General features: G+C 42.9%; 1 protein-coding gene across 3 annotated transcripts in view; it reads right to left on the bottom strand.

The window, feature by feature from the left end:
- The window catches only part of SPIN1 (spindlin 1), a 61499-nt gene extending 45239 nt beyond the window's left edge, over positions 1 to 16260 (bottom strand). Inside the window, exon 1 of one of the 3 annotated variants that reach the window (XM_074165938.1) lies at positions 15957 to 16260. The gene's annotated coding sequence lies outside the window, so the exon portion shown is untranslated. The remainder of the gene's footprint in view (positions 1 to 15956) is intronic. The other 2 variants (XM_074165940.1, XM_074165939.1) reach the window with 2 other exon arrangements.
- Between the last annotated feature and the right edge of the window lie 8236 nt (positions 16261 to 24496).

Genomic DNA, 24496 nt, shown 5'->3' with positions numbered 1-24496 from the left:
TCTTGGACAGTCAAAAGCAATTGCAAACAAGCTCTCCCAAATTTAAACATGAAGTAGTTTCCAGCATAAGCAGAACCACGGGCAGACTTAGAGCATCACAGTCCCCCTGTACCACAAAATTCTTAAATGCCCTCTTTAGAAGCGTTTCCCAACCACAATATCATCCCATCAGTCCAAAAATGCAATAAAAGGAAATAATTTTCAATCCCTAATCTTACACCAATCTATTCTGACTGGCTTCTACACTGTTCTTCCCATCAGTTTGTTAGAGGATGGACATTTCTCCCAAAAGGTTTAGAACCAGTGGTCCTCTTCCACCCTCCACCCAACAATCTCTCATTCACAATTACCAATGATCTTTCATTTACAATTAAATTCATAAGGCCATCCAAATTAATAAAAAGTCAATAGCAGAAATTCAGTTAATCAGCTACTACCTTAATGAAAATCTAAAGGTGAGTATGCTTTCTAACATATTGGCAGCTCTTGGTTCACAATTACTCATGGCAGAGAAGTATTGAATCTTTATTTATGAAACACATTTGCCAGAAAACTTTAAACGGTATTTGACAAGTCGAATCATGAATTATTTTTATTTACTTATTCAACAGTTTTAGCCAGCCAACAGCAAAACACAAGGCACACATAAAAAATAGTTTGCCTATTAAATGAGTAGTATTTTCCACTACAATAAATAAAACTCAACAGCTCATACACCTGATCTTATATTACTAACTACAAATTTAAAAACAAAAGAGGTGGTATCGGATTTGTAAGTGTTTTTAAAATTTCCTTCCAGTTTAAAGTAATTTTACCAAATTCTGCAAATGGACCAAAATTAGTTAATATTGTTAAGAAGCGAAGTTCTGCCAAAGAGGCTGGCAGCCTGTTTTTTCTGCAGCCAACGAAGTTTTCAGCACAGGAGCAGTTCTCATTCATAGTTTTCTTATTTCAATCGTACCTTTTATCACAATTAAGACTTGACTTTCTCTGCTCTACATGGCATGCAACCTGTGACAACAAAAACTACTTGCTTCAGGCACTGTCAATACCCTTTTAGAGGCCAAACACTCCAGCTGTAAACAATGCCCTGACCACTTGGCCCCATTTTTCAGCGACTCAGCATGTCTCTTCGCATGCTGCTTTTAATAGGATCAGAGTATTGCAAAATCCATCTCGAACTTCTCTACAAATACGGTTGTTTCTAGAAGGCCTTCAGAAACACAAGTATCCCTCATGGTGGCTAGTTCCACTAGCAATGCATTGTTAATTGATTTTTTTTTTTTTTAATGAGAAATTATTGTAATTCAGCCTTAGGCATGTGGGTTGCACCTCCTTACAAAATAGTCATACATAAGGCTGGGTCTTGCTAGTCTTCTAAAACAAAAGCTAAGTTTCCTAGGTTTAAATGTCAATGCTGAAAGGTTCTCTGCATCACCTGTTTTAACATCCAGATTATGCAATGATGCATTTTAAAAATCTCCATTTACATTACATTTAATTTCTGTTCACCTGTAAAGCTTGCTGGAATCAAGATCATCTGCTGAGGCCTCCTACTAGCACAGTGTAACACTTAAACAGGAAAAGGCAAGAATGTGATCTAATGTGATCTTGTTTCTGTGAAAAGCATTACAAAATGATGTTTTTCTATATTGGCAGAGTTGGAAATTAAACTAATGCCTCCATTGTGAGAGTAAGATTTGGCTGAAATGAAACCTCTCTGCTTTCTCTTCCCTCAATTCCCCAGGATACTTGGAAATAAATTACAACTTCACTGACAACTGACAAGTTGGTGAATTTTATTTCTTCTATTACAAGCCTTAACACTTGATTCTACTAATATGTAGGTAGTCCAGTCACCTAATAAGAGTATGATAATCCTGGACCTCAAAGCAAGATGAATTTATCACACTGTACAATTCTCTGCATATTGCTTAAGAAAAACATTATCCTAGCTTTTTTGGAGAGCTACTGGGTCTGGCTGAAACGGAGTTAATCTTTCCCACAGCAGCCCTCATAGTGTTGTGCTTTGTATTGGCAGCTAAAAAGGTGTTGATAGCTGTCTTCCAGACCAATCTCTACACACTACACACACCAAAGCAGGAAATGGTGGGACATCACCTGCTGATGGGAAGTACAGAATAAACCTTTTGTTTTCCTTTGCTCCTCAGACGGCTTTTGCTTTATCAAACTGCCTTTATCTTGACCCACAAGTTTTTTTTCCCATCTTACTTTCTCCACTCCCTGCCCTGCTGAGGAGGGGAGTGACAGAGCAGCTTGGTGGGCACCAAGGTCAACCCACCACAGGACAACAGTGGAAGAAAAACTTTTTTTTTCCCCTCAACAGCAAACAACATGATCCATTCAGCATCATGAACTTTCAAGTGTTACAACAGCATTTTGTCCTTACTCATGGTCTTAGAGTTAACCAAAATAATTGATTATAATTGGAAGCAAATTTACCCAGTTTGGTTTGGTAGCAGTTACAAAGACAGGTCTCTGGAAACCAGAGAGGGAAATGTCCATTTGAAAGAGCAAGACATTCTCTGCTCTCCGGTTAAGTGTCTCCTCCTAGGGGAGATTTAAGTCATCAGCCTTTGTTTGAAGACCAAGTTTAATTGCTATTGTGTTAGTCTAAGAAACATAATTGCAAAGTCAAACAGATCACCCAAACATTTTGGAAGAGCAAGGCCAGGGCAAACATATCTAACCCTGCTGTTTGAAGATTATTTGAAGATAATAGAGCCGTAAGATACTGCACTTAGCTAAGTCTCCTCGGTCAATTAATCATGGCAAATCAAACTCTTGGGTTCACATCACTTAAGGAGGCTAGCTGATACTTCCATCTTTCCATGTGACATTTTAAGTGAAGAGCAGCCAGTTTTCAGTGAAAATTCCGTGAAATTCAGTAAACAATCCAGGCTAGTAATACTGCTACACACACCTTCCAACATTGAGGGAATCTAAGTTTCATGCCGTATTTTAAAGAGATGGGGGGGGAATAAATCTGCCAATTGACAGACCACTTTAAAGCATTTTAGCTCATTGGTTTTCTGTGGATCATAAGCAACAGATTATTTTCGGACATGTGTTCTGAGAGTTCTTAGAGCCTAATACAAACACTAATTGAAAATGAAGATAATTAAATTACTTTCCTAAGCCAAACTTTAGAATTCATGACATCAGTTAGTTCTGCAACAGCAGTTTGCTGACATACTTGAGTATTTTTTTCCTCTCTAATGCATCCGTGTTCATTTATGAACACGCACAGTAAAGAATATATTTTGCTTCCTGCATTCAAGATGACAGTTCATGCTTTAACAATCATTGATTCTTACAAATTATATCCAATTTCTGCAGCTGTTTAATAACTTACTCATGACATAATCACTATTTCTCTTCAAGATGAGCAGCAGCAGGCCACCAATTTGGGGTAGAGAGCCAGAAGACATCAAAAACAGCATGGGGGGAAGTAAGCCAAGTAATATCAATATTTAAGACTTGTGCTACAGCAACTATCTACCAGTTTTAAAAACAGACAAAACACATGAGCATACAAAATTCTTATCAGGACAAGCTGTTATTCACAGCATTAATTAGAAAGTCAAAATTTAATTATTATGATCCTCAATCTAAGTAACCAAAGAGGATATTGACATTTAAGTAATAATTCAGCACTTAAAAAAACACAACAAAAAAGCAGGGCCACAATAATTAGAGGGACCAGGTTAGAGAATACAGTTACCCATATTAGCTCTGTATACAACCACCACTATGGCAATCTGTACTACGAGCCCATTTACTCATAGTTTTGAGACACACATGCCTAACCTCCTATCATAAACACCACAGTAACTACAACCATAATAATGGATGTTTAATGAATCTGGGGTATTAACTTCTGTCTCACTTGGACACAAATACTGACTGCCTCTACTCTGAGAAAAAAATCTAGTTCTCTTTCTTAAATAAGGTGGGAATACAGGGAGAAATTAGAGTTAAATTACAAGGTAAATTAAGACCACCTCTAGTCACAAGAAAATGGACAAATAATTTTGTTAGGAATTACTACAATGAAAGAGTAAATAGTAACATATTGCAAACTGAAGCATGATCACACCAATACAAAGACCATAAGCCCATACTGAAAGCATAAAAAAATTTCTCCCTATAATCTGATTTTAAGAAAAGTTTATAGACATGATCAGACAATTTAAATCAGTAGTAATTTTCATCCTATCTTTGCAATGATCAGGAAAAAAAACAACCCCAAAAAAAAGGAGACTGGGGGAAAATTCTCTCTTGCCTTTAATCTGTATCTTGAAAAAGCAGAGTAACCAGTCACGAACAGAATTTGTCTTATCTACTTCACCTTCGGACATTTCAGCTCAGATTAAAGCAGTTCACAAAATCACAGAATGATCTGGGGTTGGAAGGGACCTCTGGATATCATCTAGTCCAACCCCCCCGCCAAAGCAGGTCCACCTAGAGCAGGTTGCACAGGAACATGTCCAGGTGGGTTTTGAATGTCTCCAGAGAAGGAGACTCCACCACCTCTCTGGGCAGCCTATTCCAGTGCTCTGCCCCCCTCAAAGTGAAGAAGTTCCTCCTCATGTTTAGATAGAACTTCTTATATTCAAGTTTGTGCCTGTTACCTCTTGTCCTATCCCTGGACACCACTGAAAGAAGACTGGCCCCATCCTCTTGACACCCTCCCTTTAAGTATTTATAAGCATTGATCAGATGCCCCTCAGTCTTCTCTTCTCTAGACTAAAAAGACCCAAGTCCCTCAGTCTCTCCTCGTAAAAGAGATGCTCAAGGCCCCTAATCATCTTTGTAGCCATCTGCTGTACACTCTCCAGCAGTTGCCTGTCCTTCTTGAACTGGGGAGCCCAGAACTGAACACAGTACTCCAGATGGGCCTCACCAGGGCAGAGTAGAGGGTGAAGATAACCTCTCTTGACCTGCTGGCCACACTCTTCCTGATGCACCCCAGGATGCCATGGGCCTTCTTGTCTACAAGGGCACATTGTCAGCTCATGGGCATCCTATTGTCCACCAGAACTCACAGGTCTTTCTCCTCAGAGCTGCTCTTCAGCAGGTCAGCCCCCAACCTGTACTGGTGTATGGCGTTATTTCTCCCCAGGTGCAGTGCCCTACACTTGCCTTTGTTGAAGTTCATCAGGTTCCTCTCTGTCCAACCCTCCAGGCTACGCAGGTCTCGCTGCATGGTGGCACAGCCTTCTGGTGTGTCGGCCACCCCTCCCAGTTTTATTATGTCAGCCAATTGGCTGAGGGCACATTCCATCCCTTCATCCAGGTCATTGATGAATATATTGAAGAGGACTGGACCCAGGACTGACCCCTGGGGAAGCCCACTTGTTACAGACCTCCAACTAGATTCTGTGCCTCTAATCATGACCCTCTGAGCTCTGTCTTTCAGCTAGTTTTCAATCCACCTTACTGTCCATCTAACCCATACCTCCTAAGCTTACCTATGAGGATGCTGTGGGAGACTGTGTCAAAGGCCTTGCTGAAGCCAAGGTAGACAACATCCACTGCCTTCCCCTCATCTGTGCATCCAGTCATGCCATCATAGAAGGCTATCGGGTTAGTCAGACGTGACTTCCCCTTGGTGAATCCGTGTTGACTACTTCTGATAGCTTTCTTTTCCTCCATTTGCTTTGAGATGACACCCAAAACAAGCCACTCCATCATCTTTCCAGAGATGGAGGTGAGGCTGACTGGCCTGTAGTTTCCTGGGTCCTCCTTCTTGCTTTTTGAAGACTGGAGTGATGTTGGCTTTCCTCCAGTCCTCAGGCACCTCACCTGTTCTCCAGGACTTTTCAGAGATAATGGAAAGTGACCCACCAATGACTTCTGCCAGCTCCCTCAGCACTCATGGGTACATCCCATCGGGACCCTGCAGATCCCCAGTTCACTTAACTGTTCTCTAACCTGATCTTCCTCAACCATGGGGAAGTGTTCTTTCATCCAGACTTTTTCCATTACCTCCAAAGCCTAGGACTCCTGAGGGCTGGCCTGAGCAGTAAAGACTGAAGCAAAGAAGGCATTCAGCAACTCTACCGTCTCTGCATCCTCTGTCACCATGGCATCCGTCTCATTCAAGAACAGGCTCACATTTTCTCTAGTTTTCATTTTGCCTCCCATATACTTGAAAAAAAACCTTCTTGTTGACTTTGACATCCCTTGCCAGGTTTAATTCCAAGGAGGCCTTGGCTTTCATCATTTCGTCCCTGCACACACTGACAGGATTCTTGTAATCTTCTCAAGTGATCAGGTAATCTTCCCAAGCAGTCAGGTCTCAAAGGCATTCAAGGAACTGTTTACACTGGAAATGTAAATCACTTAAGTGAAAGCATTTGCTGTTAAGAACAGCAAGTCTCTTGCTACGGCTACTAACCGGTAACATGATCATTTTTCCAGACCAACTGCAGAATATTCAGTCACTGTCTACAATGTTAATATGAATCTCAGCCTAAACAGATGATCAGCTTTAAATGGTGAATAGCTGCAACAGATGTTGAAGTTGTAATATGCAGTAACAGCAAGGCACTGAAAACTATACAGCATTGTACCATTAGCTGCAGCTACAGCTAACTATGGAGTTTTTGATCAATTTAGAGGGTTGGTGACAAAAGAGTACTTTAAAACAAAAATTGCTAGTTATAGAAGAGCAGTATAGCTGTAGAGAAAAGATATCAGAGATATGTAATATTAATAATTTAAATACTGCAGTGAACACTGGATTCATCACCAAGGACAGTAACTTATTAAACTGCTGATCATTCTTTTTTTCTATAAAAGATGAGAACCATCAGTGTTGTAATATTACATGGTATTTTCTTTGCTTACATACAAGTCTTTCAGATTTTGGAGGGACAACACAACATATCCTGCATAAATAAAAGTCAGGAGGGGGCAGGACAGAGAGAGAAGGAAAAAAAAAAAAGCTGTGAAACCAGTGACTCTCCCTAAAAGCAGTGGAGGCATCGGAACAGACTAGCCCTCATACTGTTGGTGCTTTGTAAAACAGGTAAAAAAAATGCACAAAGTACTAGTTCTGAAACTGGTATGGCATCTGCATACTCATGAAACTAATTGGAAGGTACTGAAGTATTTAAGAGGATGAAGAACTGTTTCAAGTTACTCTGAAAAGTTATTTACTGGACTGTGAAAAAGTTTACTTTCAGAGAACAGCTGCATGAGTTTGAGTGAATGACAATTTTTGCTCAGAAACAGCTGCCTTAAAACATTGAATTTCTTTTGTTCTGTAGTAGTAGAAAGGTGACAAAGTGATGGCAAGATGGAAGTCAAGACTTTAAGAATGAGGAGCACCTAGGAATCACTTGTTCCTTACCATACCTTGCTTGTCCCACAGTAAACATGTCTTTTCTTACACTTTGAAATAAACTCCAATCAAAAACCCTGCTTTGAAATTACCTCACTGTGCATGCAGCACAAATGGAAATGAAATGAGAAAGTAAATTAATCAAGATAGGACTTCAGAGTGAGAACTTTCAGCAGCAGCAACAGGTAGAGATAACTTTTCTCTTTTTAACTTCATAATCTAATTTTCTCTACAGAAAGCTTTCTATCTGACCTGAACTAGATTCACTAACGTAAACATTTAATTGTATTTCCTGAGATTTTGCATCAGTATTGCATATATTTGTCATGTATTGGTAATAACAACCACCACCCCCAAAAAACGCATACCCCTTTTTTCTTTTGGGAATGCACATACTTATTTGCAGAGAGGACAAAATCGTCCTGCGGTATCTGAAACAAGGTTGAGTTGAGTAAAATGAGAAGCAAAGAGGAGGAGAAAGAGAAATTCAACAAGGGAAAAAGTGAGGTATCTTCCCCATGAAAACAGGATCTCAGAGGGCAGGATATCCTTCCCCATAAAAGCAGGTGAGGCTTTCTAGAAGTCTGTTCTACAGATAAGCCAGAGCACACACAAGAACAGACAACCACACCTCTGCCTTTTGTGCTGATCCCTGCTTCATATTTAACCTTGTGTCACCCCCACTCAACCATAAAGTCTCTTAGAAATGTGGTTAGAGGTCTAAGTATGACAGAACATTAGGGTATTTATTCACAGCAAAATTTCACACACACACCCTTTTCCTCCTTCAATTAATTTTATACATATGGGAAAAACCAAAACAAAAAAACCACCTCAAATGCATGTAAATTCCATTCTTCAAGCGTCTAGAGTAAAACTATCTGTAATGCAATGCTTCCTTCACCCCTGGCTCCCCAACAAGGCCACAGCAATATATTAACACTTAAAAATTTACTTTTCATCCATTATTATTACAGCCCCATGTCCCTACTGATATAACATAAATTGACTCATTTATTTATTATTTTTGACATAAATACCATAAATTTGATTCATCTCTCTCCATACAAGCCACAGGTATACACACAATATATATAATGAGGGAAAGAGAGAATCTCCCCTCAAACTTGAACAGTTAGGAGGGCACTTGCACCAAAAGACAAGTTTGCTTGCGCCCTGTCTTACAGCTGGCACCTAACAATAAAGTATGCTTTTACTGACGAAATGGAGATGCAGAAGATGGAGGGGTGCAATTCACCTGTGATGTACTCCTGCAGTCTAGGAACTACAAGAGTTTTCTATCCTTATTCATGCCTTTTCCTCCTCCCTTCAGCAGCAGAGAGAGATGACCCTGAGAACAGCCACCGTGAGCGCTTCTTCCCTCTACCAACACAATGTCAACCATATGAATATGCAACAACCTGCGGTTTCCAAGTATATCAAACACCCGCATATTCCTTAAGCCTGAAAGCACTTAAGAGTCAGATTTCTATGAAGTCATGTGAAAGACAGAATTTACTGTGAAGCTATTTTTTGAATATACTCTTGGTAGAGTATAGATTTTGATAAATTATTTCTCACAAAACTGCAGTTCCACTGACAGTAAAAACAATCATTTATTAATTTGTGTGTCAAGTTTCACCATCTGAAGGGGATTAATGAACAAAAACATAATTATGTCCATTTAATAAAGCTCTCTGCAATTGGGGTTTTGAGAAGAAAGTAGTAAATTAATATTATAATAACATATTTGCTCTCATTCTGACTTCACTTCGGTGTTCAGATCATTGCCTAAAACACATCTCATTATAAAACAGGACAGGAAAGCAATTGTCCAGAATCATGCAGACATCGCCAACTGTCTTCCAAATATAAAAGTTACATGACCTACATCCTTCCAAGAGTTACTTTTATTTCTTTTTATAATTCCTAGACTGTCTTTATTCAATTTTCTAAGCTGCAAACATTTTTACAGTTCAACTTGAAGACGAGAGGTAAGTAACAGACATTCAGAAAAACAGGCAAAATACTTACGAGTATATGATAGCTGCCTACCTTTGCATAGTAGAAGCCTAAACACTGTACTGAATTTTGCAGGCATTATGTTTGTCAAGGCATTTGGAAAAGGCTACCAAGAAAACTTAACAGAAAAGTGTCAGCAGTGAACTACTCTAGAACATGGCAGGGGGGGTGGAACTTGATGACTTTTAAGGTCCCTTCCAACCTGAACCATTCTATGATTCTGTAACGTCTTCCCCTATGCTATTCAGCTCACAACACTTACACTAAATCTAGAAAGCTGAAAAAATGCATATTTAAACTCCACTGCTAACACAAGATTATGTAGTGGACCTTTATTCAGCATACTAGGGAAGAATTCTGTGCAGGGAACATAAATACTAGATTAGGAAAATGAGGGTTGCAACAGAAATAATTATTTGATTTTAATAAATACCAAACCAGAAATCTGACATCTAATAAATCTTTCCGTTTTTACCCACTTAGGGTAAGAGAAGATGATCTAGCAAAGTTCGTTTTTACATTAAAATTGGATTAATAAAAGTTCAGAGAAAAAAAGGGGGGCTTTTTTTTTTTTTTTTAAAGAAGGTCAAAATAAAGTCTATATAGGTGAAATTTTACCAACCTCAGCATGATGGCATAGACCAGCTAGAATAACTTACTATAATTACTATAATTTAGAATGTCAAAGAGTATTACTCAGGAAAAAAGTCAAGTTTATTACTTTTTCATTTGATATATGACTGGCCACATCTGGGTAGAGTAGTACCGCTCTCAGAAGTAGCGCCAGTGCTGGACATTAAATTGCCAGGTAATGTTACATTTACAACCTAGTTAGTGTAGTAATCTTAAAACAGATTAAATTTACAAACATTCCCTGTGTTTATTAATTGTTCTGCTCTAATAGGAATCTAGGAACGAAAACAAACTAACCCAAGGGTTATTAAATAAAAGCCTCCAAGGTACACATTCAGAGGAACTGTCATCTTAATAGGCTACTCCCAGAAAGTTACTTTGCCAATACTGGGATCTCAGGACTCAAGATCAGCTCTGAACCATTAGGACTCACTGAAAAAAGGATGGAAGATCCACACTGACCTTAAAGAAAGCAACACATTTTACTGAGGCATTTTAATTCCAAAGCACTTACACTGACACTAAAACCAAACAACTCTGGGATACACCATTAAGAATAGTTAGATTACCACACACCACCAATCACTCGAGAAAGGCAGCTGTAGTGATGGAAGACAGAGCCCTTCAGCCAAGTCCTTTCAGAAGGGGACTACCAGCTACCGTACAGTCAGGGAGCAGAATCTTTATGCAGCTAGGCCAGAAGTGGTGAAGAGATGACTTCAAAAGACAGCAAGTGGACTCAGCACTTGGTCTCCACGATAAAAACATTCTCCCTATGCAAGGCCATCGTAAGTCAGCAATGTGAGAACAACTGGAAAACTGGAAAACTAATGGAAACAGAACAAACAGGTCTGAAGTTCAGCAGTCATTTTGTGTAAGTTTTTACTAAATCACTGAAATCCACAGGACTGCTCTTGAAGTAGGTATCTGCTCTCACCAGAACTTCTAGGTGCAGACTCGAATAACATATTGGAACATTAAACAATAACATTAAAAAAACAATAAACCACCAAGTGCTAATCAGCTCTTACGGGTTTATAAGCTTTGTAGTCTTACCAAAAAGTCTATAAAAATCCACTTGTACGTGCCTAGAGGATACTATCAGTAACTCTTATTCTGCAAGCAGATCTAAAAAAAAAAAAAAACGAAAATGTATCATCGGAAGATATTTCAACATCATCTCAACCACCCTGCAATAACTGCAAAGATTAAAATACAATTAGGTCCTAGTTAAGGCTAGTAGTCACCACAGGTAATGATAAAAATTTCTATATATTTATATATTGTGGAATCATTTCAGTAACTTTCTATATAAGCAAGTCAAACAAGGCTTCATATAGCAAAGATTTACAGCAGTTTCGCAACATATATTACAGGAAAAACATAAAAAGGTAATCCAGATTTGTAGAATCATTCTACACCTTATAGCCAAATCAATTTGCCTCCTGAATTCCACATGCCATCAGCAAATTCACATTTTACAGTACAACAAAAGTTAATTGCAACCACCACATGGCAAAAGTAACAAGTTTGAATAAAATCATTTCACCATTGTTTGAAATGGATCAGTAATGGTTTTTTTGGTCACTAGAATCAATTGTTCTTAGGTAAGTACAAATTAGTTAACTACACCATTTCAAGGAACCCATCACTTATCCATGTCATAGAGATGTGGACGGAAGCGGTCTGCACATTTATACAAGAAAGGCAAAATTCCCCATTCCTCTAAGCCATGTAGTATGCTGACATCTAGGTAGTACCTGGATAGCAAGTGGGACACATCTTGATATACAGAAAGTATTCATTAGGAAAACCAGAGTCAAAAGAGATCAGCATTTGCCTTCCAACCATAAAAGTACCAAACTCTGAAAATTAGTAAGAGAAGGAAAATGATAAAAACAACAAACCAAAAAATTCTCTCACATCTGGTATGAAAACCAAACTATCTAATCATAAAAGAGGAAGTAACTCCACACTAGTGATTCTCTCTCTTGGCTCTGCTTCAGTGAGCAGTTTTCCAAAGATGGTTTTTGAACCACTTTGCTGTATTGATTTTAGTCATCTACTAAAACATATTCTCATGCCATACCATCAAGTAGTCAAATTTGATCTTTCTAATACCTGGGGCAAGAAAAGAAAGGAGGCAAGGAAAACCAAAATTAAAGAGTGAGAAGTTTAGAGCAACAGGCTTCATTCTAGGAAAAAAAAAGCGCTGTTCCTTTTTCTTCAGAAAACAGAATCTTACTGAAATCTTTCATTTGTCAAACATTAAGCAAATTATACATTACATTAAAAAAAGCTCTTTAAAACAGCTATTGCATCAGCTAGATGTTTGCAGATCTGAACATGTCAAAGAGTGCAGCTTGGCAACAGATAGCAAGGAAAGATATAGGGCAAGAAGTCAATGGAAGAACACTACTTGGATCGAGAAAACATACAAAAAGCATTGAAGTACAAGATCAACTACAAGTGTTTATTACCTTTAGGAATTTATATTTTAAATGGCAATTTCATAAATATTTAGAACCACACTGAGTCAAGATTTACTTGATCAAAGACTCATTGAAAAGTATTTCTTGTTAAAAGAAATTGGTTAAATTTTAACATCTATCAGCAAGCTGATCACCGAGACTGCATTTCTTGCAGTTTTCTTCTTCCTTAGTTTCATTTCCCAGTATTAAAAAGTAAACAGTTTTGGAAAAGAAAACGTTACTAGTACCCAGTTTTTAATTTCATTAAACACAGTCTACCATCATCCACGACGACAAAAACACTGCAGTGTCTTCACTTAGTAGTACTAAAGACACAAGTTCTATTGCCAAGATTTGGCAAGTTCTTCAACTAGATCAGCTCCTCAGGGGATACTAAGACCCATAATATTGATTTTTGGCCAACTCGTCAACACAACTAAGACAGAAAGAAAAATCTTCTAGGTGTCATAGAAAAGAAGACAATCGCAATTTATAGCAAAGATGCTATAAACGAGAAACTTCCAAAGCTAATAGAGCTGAATTTTACAGAATAAAATTCAGTTGTAGCAACAAAAGTACAATGTACCAGACTTAAGAAACATAACTATTTTCAAGTGATTTGCTATTTAAGCAGATAGCCTATTTTTATTTTGCTCTTCAGCCTAAGAATCAGCGTAAGTATCCGACACCTATTCTGCAGCAGGAGCTGCATCTCAGTACATTTCACACTTTTAGTAAGAGAGCAGTCAGTTCAAAATGTGGTGGCTATCATAATGAATTAATTACTAGCTACAACTGGTAAACTATTCTAGTAGCTTTACCAATATCACCTTCAGGTTGTTAAATGTAAAAAAAAAAAGTAAGCAACTGCTGCAAGAATCTACTCATATATCAAGTACAGACTTGCTCAGAGTTTTCCATCTAGAAGTAGTACGGTTGGCTAAGGAGCCATGATGTAGATACACATTCCAAAATGATCTTTTAACTTGGATGACTCGAGTTTTATGTTATTGTAAGCTCATTATAATGAATTATTTTCTCCTCATCAGTTAATCAACGCTTATTAATAGGGATAGAAAAGGCAGCAGAAAAGGAAGTACTAACATATGATACCTAATTCTATTATAGAAAGAAATACTACACTTCCATCTCAGTAGAAGCTGTATGATTATGCCATGCCTGTGCTTCTCCACTAGAAGCTTCCAAATCAAAGTAGACAAAGACGACAGAGCTAGGACATTCGTTACTTTAGGGCAATGCTCAGGTATTACCAGGAGCCACTGTTATCCATGTGTATATGACTGAATAAAGACCGTGTCTTTAAATATAATCTTTGAAAAATAAAACATTTACTATGAACTAGAGTAACATGCCTAGAAAGCAATATAAAGCATCCTGTCCTAGCACCTTGAGCATCCATCCTTACATTACAACCTAGATACAAATCTGCTCCATGACAGATCACTTTAGATATGCTCAGCAAACCTCAAACATTATTTGGGTTTTACATCATAAAAAACCAAAAAAAAAAGCCATATCCATCGAAGCCAGAAGGAGGTGCTCTGAATAACTGAGGTGGGGGGGTATTGAACTGAGCATTTCCCTTGTGCTAGGAGAGGTCAGAAGCATGCTGTCTTGTTTCAGTTTGGGAGCTCACTTAAGTTCATGCTACCACGCCTTTTTTACAAAAAAAAAGGAATTTGCAAAGCAGGAGCACTCCTTGTAGCAAAAAGGGGATGCTTCGGTTTGTGCTATTGTCATCACAAGGGCAAATTAATCTGTGACAGAAAACTAACAGAAAGACTTGGCAAGTGTTAATTTCAGTTTTGTACCCCATGGTTTGTGAGCTGTTTAAGATACTGACAAGGAGACACACGGAATGCAAAGAAATCCAAACAACCTATGCTACAGTTTTTACCTAAACAATACCTATTCTGACAGAACTTGTTCAGGTCTTCTTAATGTGACTGTGCTGAGTTGATACCTTATACTGAACTACATCCTGAAATGAAAGAACCGGCCCTAGATCATTCTGCAAGTGTAATACGGTATTTCATCTCTGCCAGCACTTTGGTGCATCAGCTTCCCCCCACCCCAAAAGAGAAAAAGATACGCACATTCTAATCAAGCCTCCGTCAGCGGAGCTCACCCAGTTCCCCCCCTCCTTCCCTCCCTTCCTCCCTCCCTCGCCCCAGGCCTTGTCAGGTTTCCGAATCCCCTTTTATTTTTAGGTTTCATTTTGTTGTAAACAGCAAATCGAAAGGAGAAAGCTTCCAAAGCGAGGATCCTTACCATTGAAATCCCGCCATGCGTGCAATAAGGAGGGTGAATTGTTTTTCCTTTTTTTTTTTTTTTTTTTTTTTTTGGATGGGAGATGAGGGGGGAGGGGGAAAGAAACAAAAGCCTAAACGGAGGAGAGGCTAAGCGGCGGAGACAGAGGGAGAAGGCGGAGACCCTGGTAGAGGAGCAGGGCGAGCGTCAGCCATGTTGTGTGTATGTTGGTCCAGTATTTACAAACCTGCAGCTGCAGCAGCGATTGGAGTCTGGGAGAGAGGGGAACGGAGGGAGGGAGAAAGAAAGGCGAGGAGGGAGGAGAGGCAGGCACTGAAAGAGAGGAGAGGAAAGGAAAGGAGGGAGGGAGGAGGGGAGAGCGGCGGCAGCGGCAGACAAAGGATCCCGCCGCAGCCCGAGCGCAGCGTGCACACGGGCTGCCTCGCAGGGCGGCAGCGCTGGCCACAGCCCCGCCGCTGCCAGCCCGGGGCAGCGACGCGGCAGATCCCCCTTTCGCCTGCCGCACCGCGGCCCGGCCCGACCCTGCCAACACCGCACTCACGCCCCCTTCGCCCCGCTTCCCCGGGGGGAACTTGGGCACGCTTTCCCCCGTCTTCGTCTCCCCCAGCGTGCGCTATAGAGGGGGGGAGGCTTATCTGCCGGCGGCCCCTCGGCGGGCCCAGCCCACATACAATAGCTCCGCAGAGGGGAAGAGGGAGCGGCCCCGACCCGACCCTCTAGCAGCGGACGGAGGGTGGATGCCGAGCGGGGCCCGTACCAGGGGAGGGCGGCAGCCCCTCGGAGTCCGGAAGGGTGGGAGGCGTTGCCAAGCAGCCAGGGCGCGAGCGGGGGGAAGGGAGAGCAGAGACAGCAACATAGGCCCGGGGCCCCCGCGGCCTTCCCCTCCCGCAGTTTCCGGACAGGCTGCTGAGGCGGGGCGGGAGGGGTGCCACGGCAGCGGCAGAGGAAGGGGCAGCAGGGCCGGAACGCCGCGGATGGATACAGAATGTCAGCCCCAGGGGACGGAAGGCGAGGCTGGGCTGGGCTGGGCTGGCAGCGGCGGCTGCGGCTCCCGCTCCCCCCACAGCGACTCCCTCCGGCTCTGCCCGGTACTGGGCCGGGCCAGGCCAAGGGCGGCGCGACGGGCTCCCCCCCGCCTCCCCTCCCCCGCCTTCCTGCTCGCTCACCTGCCAGCGGGACGGGCGCCCGGGGTGCCAGGCGGGCGGCCCTGGGGTGCCAGCGCTGCAGCCGCTGCCGCAGGCCCCTGCTTTGCCAGGCCGCTCAGCTCCTCCGCGGCGGCAGCGGGAACGGCCGCTCCCCTTGTCTCGTTTGCCCGCCGCCGCCTCCTGCTCGCCTCTGCCACATTTGGATCCCTCTCTCCCTACGCCAGCTCCTCCGCCAGGATAGAGGCCTCCTCACCTTCCTGCCAAATAGTGAGCCACCCGCATCGAGCCGTTCAAAACACAGGGCCGGGCTCCGCCCTCCTCCCCTGCTCGCCCCCCCATCCCGCCTCTGCGCGCAGGCGCACTGCGGCTCCCAAACTGCGACAGGAGCGGAGGACATGCTCCCCTGCCCCGCCCCGTCCCGCCCGCCCGCCCTCCCTCGCCGAGCCCAGAGCGCCTGCGCAGGTGCAGCCGGCTCCCGATGCCGGCTGTACCTGCAGGCTGCGCTACTCACCGTCTTGGCTGTGCCGCGGGCTGCCGCGGAGGCCTCCGGCGGGCGGCTAACTGACTGCCAGTCTGCCTGGAAGCACGGCCTACCCGGGCCCGCGGCGGCGGGCGGCCCTCGCCTCGCCCCGCCCGCTCCCCGTAGCGCTCCTGGCGCCGCCTCACGGGCGGGCCGCGGCGGTCCGTGGCGGCGATGCCGCTTACCAGCAGCGGCTCCTCCCCTGGCACGCCTTGGGGCTGTGGCCGACCTGGGGCCCAAGGCCATGGCTGGCAGCCTCACGGGTGACGGGGTCCCCAGCGTTTTCCAGCGGGGTTCTGCAGTGTCCCTGATCATCTTCTAACCCTCGGGCGATGTTCGGGTGATTTGGGGATGAGGTCGTGTTTGTACAGAGAAGCCCAAGAATGGTCCCTGGAGGCTTGTCTAGCATTTTCACCTAATTATGGAAAGTGTTTGTAAGTAATAGAGGCTCTCGGGTGTGCTGAGGAGAGTGTGATCTCTGAAAGAAAAGCAAAAGGCTGCATTTAGCACTAGATTGTCTTCTTAAAACTATTGGGATGGAGGAGGAGTTTCTTCAGAGCTTACAAGACTCTTTTGAAAATGTGTCCTTGTCATGTGTGGAACAGGAAAACAAAAGAGGGAATGGAGGAACACTTGAAAAATCACAGCTGAACAGAAGTACTGGTTACAAGTTCCTTACACAGCTTTCATGGACTGTCCTGGGTGCTGCCAGTAGGCTGACGGACAATACCTGAGAGGACAGTTGATGGAAAACCTGTAAGTAGTCAAGACTTGTTCAGCAATTGCCAGACCACAGATAAGTGTCATCTACTGAACTTTTAGTGTTAAGTCCCAGGACATCTAGAAGAGAAGTAACAAGCTTCTTAACTGTCATGGAGAGCATTTTTTAGTTAATGAAATGTACATGATCTAGATGGAGTTGAACACAAGGAAGTTCAGTAAGCCACACCAGAAATTTTCAGATGAAACTGTGTGTAAACCCTTAAAATCATAGGAAGGAATAAGTCATCGCTAGGTGTTCTGATGAAAATATGATACAGTGTCATTGAATCCTATTCCATCAGTTTGGTACATCATACAAGCGTAGACTTCCAAGAGCCATTCATAGCTTTAGACTTGCAAAAAGAAATGGGAAACATCAGTAAATAAAATTATATTCTCCTCTGACAAATTAAGTAATTTTACAGTGAAAACAGGTGAACAGCTGGAGCCCAATCTGCCTTAGCAAATCAAGTGGGTACTTTTCTCAAAGCACCTTTTGGCAAGTATATTGTGACATGATACTTCTTTTTTCTGTTACAAAATCATAACAAACTTCCATTCATTAAGGGAGCCATAAAGTGTCGTGATATGTAGGGCTTTTGCATGTGGCTAAGGGCCATGTGTACACCCAAGGTCCAGAAATGAAATTAATTTTGGGAAAGGATGATTTGGTTCAAAGGATGGATACACATTTGGGATTTCTTAGTTCGACAGTAGCAAATACACAAAGATCCAAGTTCCCAGTTCACACTCACAGGTCACATCATTCATAAATTCACAGTCTTTGACAGAAAATAAATACAAGAGTGTGAATGTACAGGCATACGTACAGGCATATGCTTAAAATTGTTGCTGGCAAAACAGGAGAACAAAGAATTCTATCTTTAGTCAGCCCTTTGTTAATTTCACAATTTAATCAAAGAGGGACTGTATGCCCAGTAATTCTTCTGGCTCCCCAGAATCTGGACACCATCTATTTACAATTTCAAGAAACTTACAGTAAGGATGACTAACTACAGACAGAAGCTTCTGAGAGCATTAGGAAAAGAGGGGAGAAGAAAATGAGAAAAAGTGTGAAGAGCACTTCGCTTTCTGACAGGAGTGAAATGAGGAGAATTGTACCTCTTAAGTTCTGTAGAGAGTGGAGTCAAAAGCCCTACTGTCTGGTAGGTTTGGACCTTCTTATTTTTCTTCCCTTCTTCCACTTCTCTCTCTCTCTCTTGTTGTATGCAGACCACATAGTTATTTGAAAAACTTTCATTGATTCTTGTGGAGTCTTTTACGATATACATACGTCAAAATAAAAGGGCCCTTAAAAGCTCTGTTTGGCAGAGAATAAAAGATTGCTGTTAATCATGATCTGAGTTAGGATGAGTTGTAGGTGTCTTCTGGGAACAAAGGGAAGTTCCAGAGAGCCATTACCTTGGGAAACCCTCCCAGAGCAGGGTCATCAAGTGCTAACAACTCTTACAAGAGCTAAACTCTCTTCCTAGTGCTCTATGGGTACTGGGAATTGTCCGCAGAAGGAGATCTGAGTTTTCATGCCTGGAAGGAGAAATGCGTGATCATGCATTCCTATCCCATGCCCATCACAGCCGTGGTGATCCCTGAGCTGGCATGGGAGAGTGTCCACTTGATTGAGAAGTATTTGAGATTGGCTGCCCATCAAGGCCATTTGTTCTTCTGAATTGAAACCTAACTGTTTAATCCTTGCAGCTTTGGATCTGACTTTCTGCTTTGGCCAGACTGTGTGAGTCAGTGGATTGCCTGAGCACAAGCTTGGAGCTCTGCATTACACTCCCTGCTCTGTGTTGGTTGAGCACATTTCAGGAATTTTGCCAGTACAAGAATTGTGAGTGATAACAAGTCAGTGTCTCAAGCTGTACAAGTTTTCATTTCTTCCAACAAGCCAGCCATAATATCGCAAGAACTGTGTGAGTATTTGAAATATTAGAATTTTTATTATGGGATGAAGCATGATTGAGCACATCTGGTTAGCTGAGGGTGACCAACTGAGCAGTCACCCACCAATCATGATTGCCTGCCCTGCCTAGCTCAGTGGCGATGCTAGAAATTTGTTGGCTGTTATGGAAAACTTTGAAGAATGCTGTTTCTTTCATTTGCTGTAACCAATCTCACTGTTGGTGTAAACTGGAATGGGTGACGTGCGGAAAGCAGACTCCCCAGCCTGTGAGATTGTAAAGTAGGTATGTTTATTCGGCACCAGGCAGCACGAGGGCTCGCCCCACCACAATCGTGCACACCCACCGCAGCAGTTAGCTTAGGATTTATACAATCAGATCTTATATATTCAAGGGGCGCCTATACATATCCATAACCTTTCCCCAAAAAGGCGGTCTTTATTACAATGAGTTACGAGAAATCATTTCCATAGTCTCCGCCTTTAACTCCTCCCAGTGCACATGCGCAGTGCCTCCTGGTGGTTGTGGGCCGGGGTCTCAGGGAAGAAGGCCATGTCTTCCTTGCTGTGTACCTCTCGCTTTTAATGTTAATGTGTTGCTCCAGGCCACGGGGTTGGGAAACCAGATGATCACTCTGTCAGGACAACTGAGAATACCAATTGTTCCCTTATCTCCCATCCAGGCCGATGTGACCACTTTATGGTTTCAACACATCCTTTCTTTGCCTAAACACCTTGGCAATGGCTTTAGGCTATAGATACACAGTTTAAGGCAAGCAATGGCCCTGCTATTAACCCTTGAGTGTTAGTTCCCCTTATCAATCCCCCCTTTTCTAAGAGATTAGTAAATTCTTTTACTTATTCCTACAGCATGTTTTCTTTCTCTAAGCATTTCTTAAAATATTTTCCTGACTCAACTTTTTGTCAAAGCTGATGCTTCTTCCAAAGTTCGTGATAGAAACAACTGCTTCAACCAAGCAAAGTCAGGCAGCCACGAGGTTAATTTTTCCAAAGATCAGAAAAAACAAGTAAAGCATCATCTTGAGATACTTGGTGTAGTACCCTTGACTGTTGCCAAATTTGAGCAATGTCCATTCTGGCCAACCTGAAAAGGTATCAGTTAATACTAATAAATATCGATACCCCCCTTTTCTTGGGAGTTCTGCTGCCATTGTTGCCCAGGCCCGTTGCCCTTCCCAATTTGGCCCATTTCTGGTTTGGGGGTATTTTTGGGATTAGTCTGGAGGCAAAGACCGCACTGCTGAGTCACTTGTCTCACAGTGGTGTATAAATTTCTAGCTACAATTTCTCTAATTAGTTGTTTATATAGTGCCTCTGCTCCCCAACGCCTCTTTCTATGTTCTTCCCTTTTCAGAGACCATACTATATAAGAGGGAAAGATTAGTTTCCCTTGTGGGGTGAGAGCCCATCTCTCCTTGTTATATGATCCTTCTAGATCTGTGATAAGCAATACAGTCAGCAAGGTGTATGGATTCGCCACTACTGGATAGAGGTCTTCAGTTATCTTATTTATAGCCAGGAGGTTCTGGACCACCCGGTATGACCCGTCGGGTTTGCGGACAGGTAAAAATTTTTCTATTACTGGCCGAATTTCCTCCCTGTCCTCCTCCTTCAGGGGATACTGTTTGATTCTTACCGGCTGTCGTCCTTCCTTGAGTCTGACCTCAACAGGTGGAGCATTTTTGTTTTCCCAGGCACATCAGTGGTCCATACCCCAGGGTATACCTGGTTCGTGGTTTCTTCACTGATTTTTCCTTCTGTGGGAACACTAGCTAGGGATAAACTCATTATTTGGATATACTGCTGGTCATTTACCTCCAGAGTAATCTCTCCCTTTTAAAATTTAATTATTGCACCCAATTGTTCCAACAGATCTCTCCCCAAAAGTGCTTTCGGGGAGTTGGGCATGTACAGGAATCTGTGGACACCCCATTGTTTTCCCAATTTATATCTCAGAGGTTCACAAAAATATGCCTTTTCACTTTGGCCAGTTGCCCCTTTTACCATGATATAGTCATTTCCCAGGGGCATCAGAGCTTGGTTTAAAACCGAATACATTGTCCCTGTATCAACCAGAAATTCCACCTCCTTTTGCTCTTTCCCTAGCTTCATTATAACCAGTGGATCCGCTCCGGTGGATTTCCCAGATCCCCGTCAGTCTTTCTTCTGTGGGACACAGCTTTTGCAGCTTGCTCCTAATATCTCCTGTAGACTGACCTAGGAATAAAGAAACTAGTTGCTGTATTCCTACCTCTGACCCAGGATCCAGCGGTGTGTTACGGTGCATTACGTCCCTTAGTCGATCCAAGAATTCGGATGGTGACTCAGAAAGACCTTGTCTAATTGCATATAATGCTGACCAATTTATGGTTTTGGGAATGGCCCTCTCCATTTCTTTTGAAATCGAGCCCTGGTATGCCTGCAGTTTTCTATATCGGCAGACCTGTTTGCATCCCATTTGAAGGGGGAGGTATTCTTTAACATCTCCTCCTGTAGTTTTATAATGATCCTCAGCCAAATCCCCTGCAGTTTTTAAAATTAATTGTTTTTCCATCTCAGTCATATATTCTAATAATAACTGTAAAATGTTTGGTTACACTTACCGGATCATTCCTGTAATCCTTGGCAACCCTTTTCCATGCCTCTAAATCGGTGGTGGAGAAGGTACCTTGATTAGCATTGTCCCGCCATCCGGCCCTACCACCTCTTGGAGAGGTGCCTGTAAGACTGTTAGGGTAGACTTTTTCTAGTACGGAAGGATACAGGGCTGTCCGGGGGAGTGGAGGTTCTGTCCGAGTCCACATCCTGTTTCTGTGATCGAGGGGGAGGCTTAAGCAAATCAGTTAGATCTTGTTCTGATGCCCAGTGCATTTTATTTACTCTAGGGCACCTTTGTCCAATACTGCATGCCGAGCAACACTGCCTCAGTTTACCTTTAAGTTCTTTGTTATTTTCCCACTCGAGGGCGAGTACCATAGGGTCTCCTGTGGCGGCACCAGTTCACAGTCCCTTTGCCACTCTGGGTGATTTCGGAGCGTGAAAAACGTGTCTGCATATGACACTTCATCCCATTTTCCTTCTCTCCTTAAAAACAACATTAATTGCAGGATGGTGTTATAATCAATTGACCCATAAAGCGGCCACTTAGCTCCATCCTCCAGCTTATAAATTGGCCACCATTGATTGCAATATTTAATGAGAGTCTTCTTATTCTCTGTACCCCCGGTTCCAACAATGTTCCTCCAGTGTGTCAATATACAACCAAGGGGGCTTTTCTTTAAAATACCTTTATTCTGAGTGTTACCCATCTCTCTAGATTGTTTCTTGTTAGCTATTGTGCTTCGTTTTAATTTCCACGTGAACCTTTCCTCACAGGTCCTTACAGTCTTCTCTCAATCTTCTTCCCAAACGTCCCAGTCTTCAGGGATTAAAGTTTTCTTCCCACATATAAACTTTACTGTTTCGGACTCTTGATGAGCCCTTTCCCAATCATAAAACCGTGGGATTAGGGGAGAGCATTTGGGACACTCAGCTCTCCGCCTCCTAGATAAACAATACCAATTTTTCTCACAAGATTTACATTTCAACAGGACCCAAGCCGAATGCCAAAATTCAGGTAATTTGTTAGTAAGCCCACACACAAAACAAGGTGTCACGCCCACGTGTCCGTCAATATGGGGGTTTAGAAAGGTATCTGGGACAGGTTGTTCCCAGTCTAGGGCCACTGTCTGTCCGGCAGGTGTTAAATACACTCCTCCTAAATAAATTTGTCCCTCTCCCCTCCTTATCCAGTCCCCTCCTTCGTTTAAATATTCCCAAGATTCAAGCCCAAACCACCGAAGGAGTGGCTCTCCCTGTCCGGCCACTTTGATGATCAGCCAGACCCCCGATACTTAGGAGATGGACTAAATATCACAAGCAGCCCAACTTACATATATCAAGACATTTACAAATTTTTACAGACATTTCAGGCGCTTTGTCCGTCTCTGGCCGTGTTCCTCGCGGAGTCACGGAACCGCAAATTGGGACTCCCACTCGCTTCACAGCAGCGCTGTGTCTCAAACACACACATCCACACACAAATGCTCTTAACATAAAATACCCAGGCATTTACAAATAAAACATACAATCATTACTCCAGTTGGTACCCCTCCAGCAGCTGCAAATATTATTCAAGTACTTGTATCACAACTTTGAGAAGCCCGCTTACCCTTCTCCCACTTCTTATACAATCATTAGCAGGTCCTTCCTGGCTCCCGATACTGGGATGCAGTGGTGACCTCGGATTTGCTCGATCTACCCCCAAGATCGCTAGCGGCCACTCTATCAGTCAGGAAATCCCCTATTACCATGCAGGGTACCCTCCTCCCATACGGGGACTATGCCGCACGCCAGACGTCTCTGCGCAGTTTACCGGCGGCCCCGGCCAAGCGTGGGCAACCCCTACGACTTACTGGCCCTCTCTGTAAAACATACCGTTTATCCGCGGCCTCAGGAGGTTGTTGTCTACTCCCGTGGTGAGCGGCTGTGAGTGGAGGCTCCTCCAAAGAAAGTGCTTGGGGCGCGCCTAGGGGTGTCCGCTCCACAGTCGATCCCGCAGCCGAGCAGAGTGCCTCCTGGCTGGCTCGCCAAACTGACGTGCGGAAAGCAGACTCCACAACCTGTGAGGTTGCAAAGTAGGTATGTTTATTCAGCGCTGGGCAGCATGAGGGGTCGCCCCACCACAATCAGAATCAGAATCAGACCGTGCGCACCCACCGCGGCAGTTAGCTTAGGATTTATACAATCAGATCTTACATATTCAAGGGGCGCCTATACATATCCATAACCTTTCCCCAAAAAGGCGGTCTTTATTACAATGAGTTACGAGAAATCATTTCCATAGTCTCCGCCTTTAACTCCTCCCAGTGCACATGCGCAGTGCCTCCTGGTGGTCATGGGCCGGGGTCTCGGCGATGAAGGCCATGTCTTCCTTGCTGTGTACCTCTCGCTTTTAATGTTAATGTGTTGCTTCAGGCCACGGGGTTGGGAAACCAGATGATCACTCTGTCAGGACAACTGAGAATACCAATTGTTCCCTTATCTCCCATCGAGGCCGATGTGACCACTTTATGGTTTCATGGGTCAGTAAGGTTTCTAGGAAGATGAGACCTATACCTAATGAAATAGGGAATAAAGATTGGTAAAGTTGAAGGTACAGCTTTATAATGCTATACTGTCGGAGCAGGGTTATAACATCAGTAATTATGTGTATATCACTGAGATATTGCAAGACAGCTGTTGAGATAAGCAACTAGTGATTGAATTTTCCTAAAACTAAATGAATTACAGAATCAT

The sequence above is a fragment of the Numenius arquata genome, chromosome Z (genome assembly GCF_964106895.1).
Source record: "Numenius arquata chromosome Z, bNumArq3.hap1.1, whole genome shotgun sequence".
Classification (NCBI taxonomy): Eukaryota; Metazoa; Chordata; class Aves; order Charadriiformes; family Scolopacidae; genus Numenius; species Numenius arquata.
The sequence above is the reverse complement of the archived record's forward strand: the minus strand, read 5'-3'. Positions and strand labels throughout refer to the sequence as shown.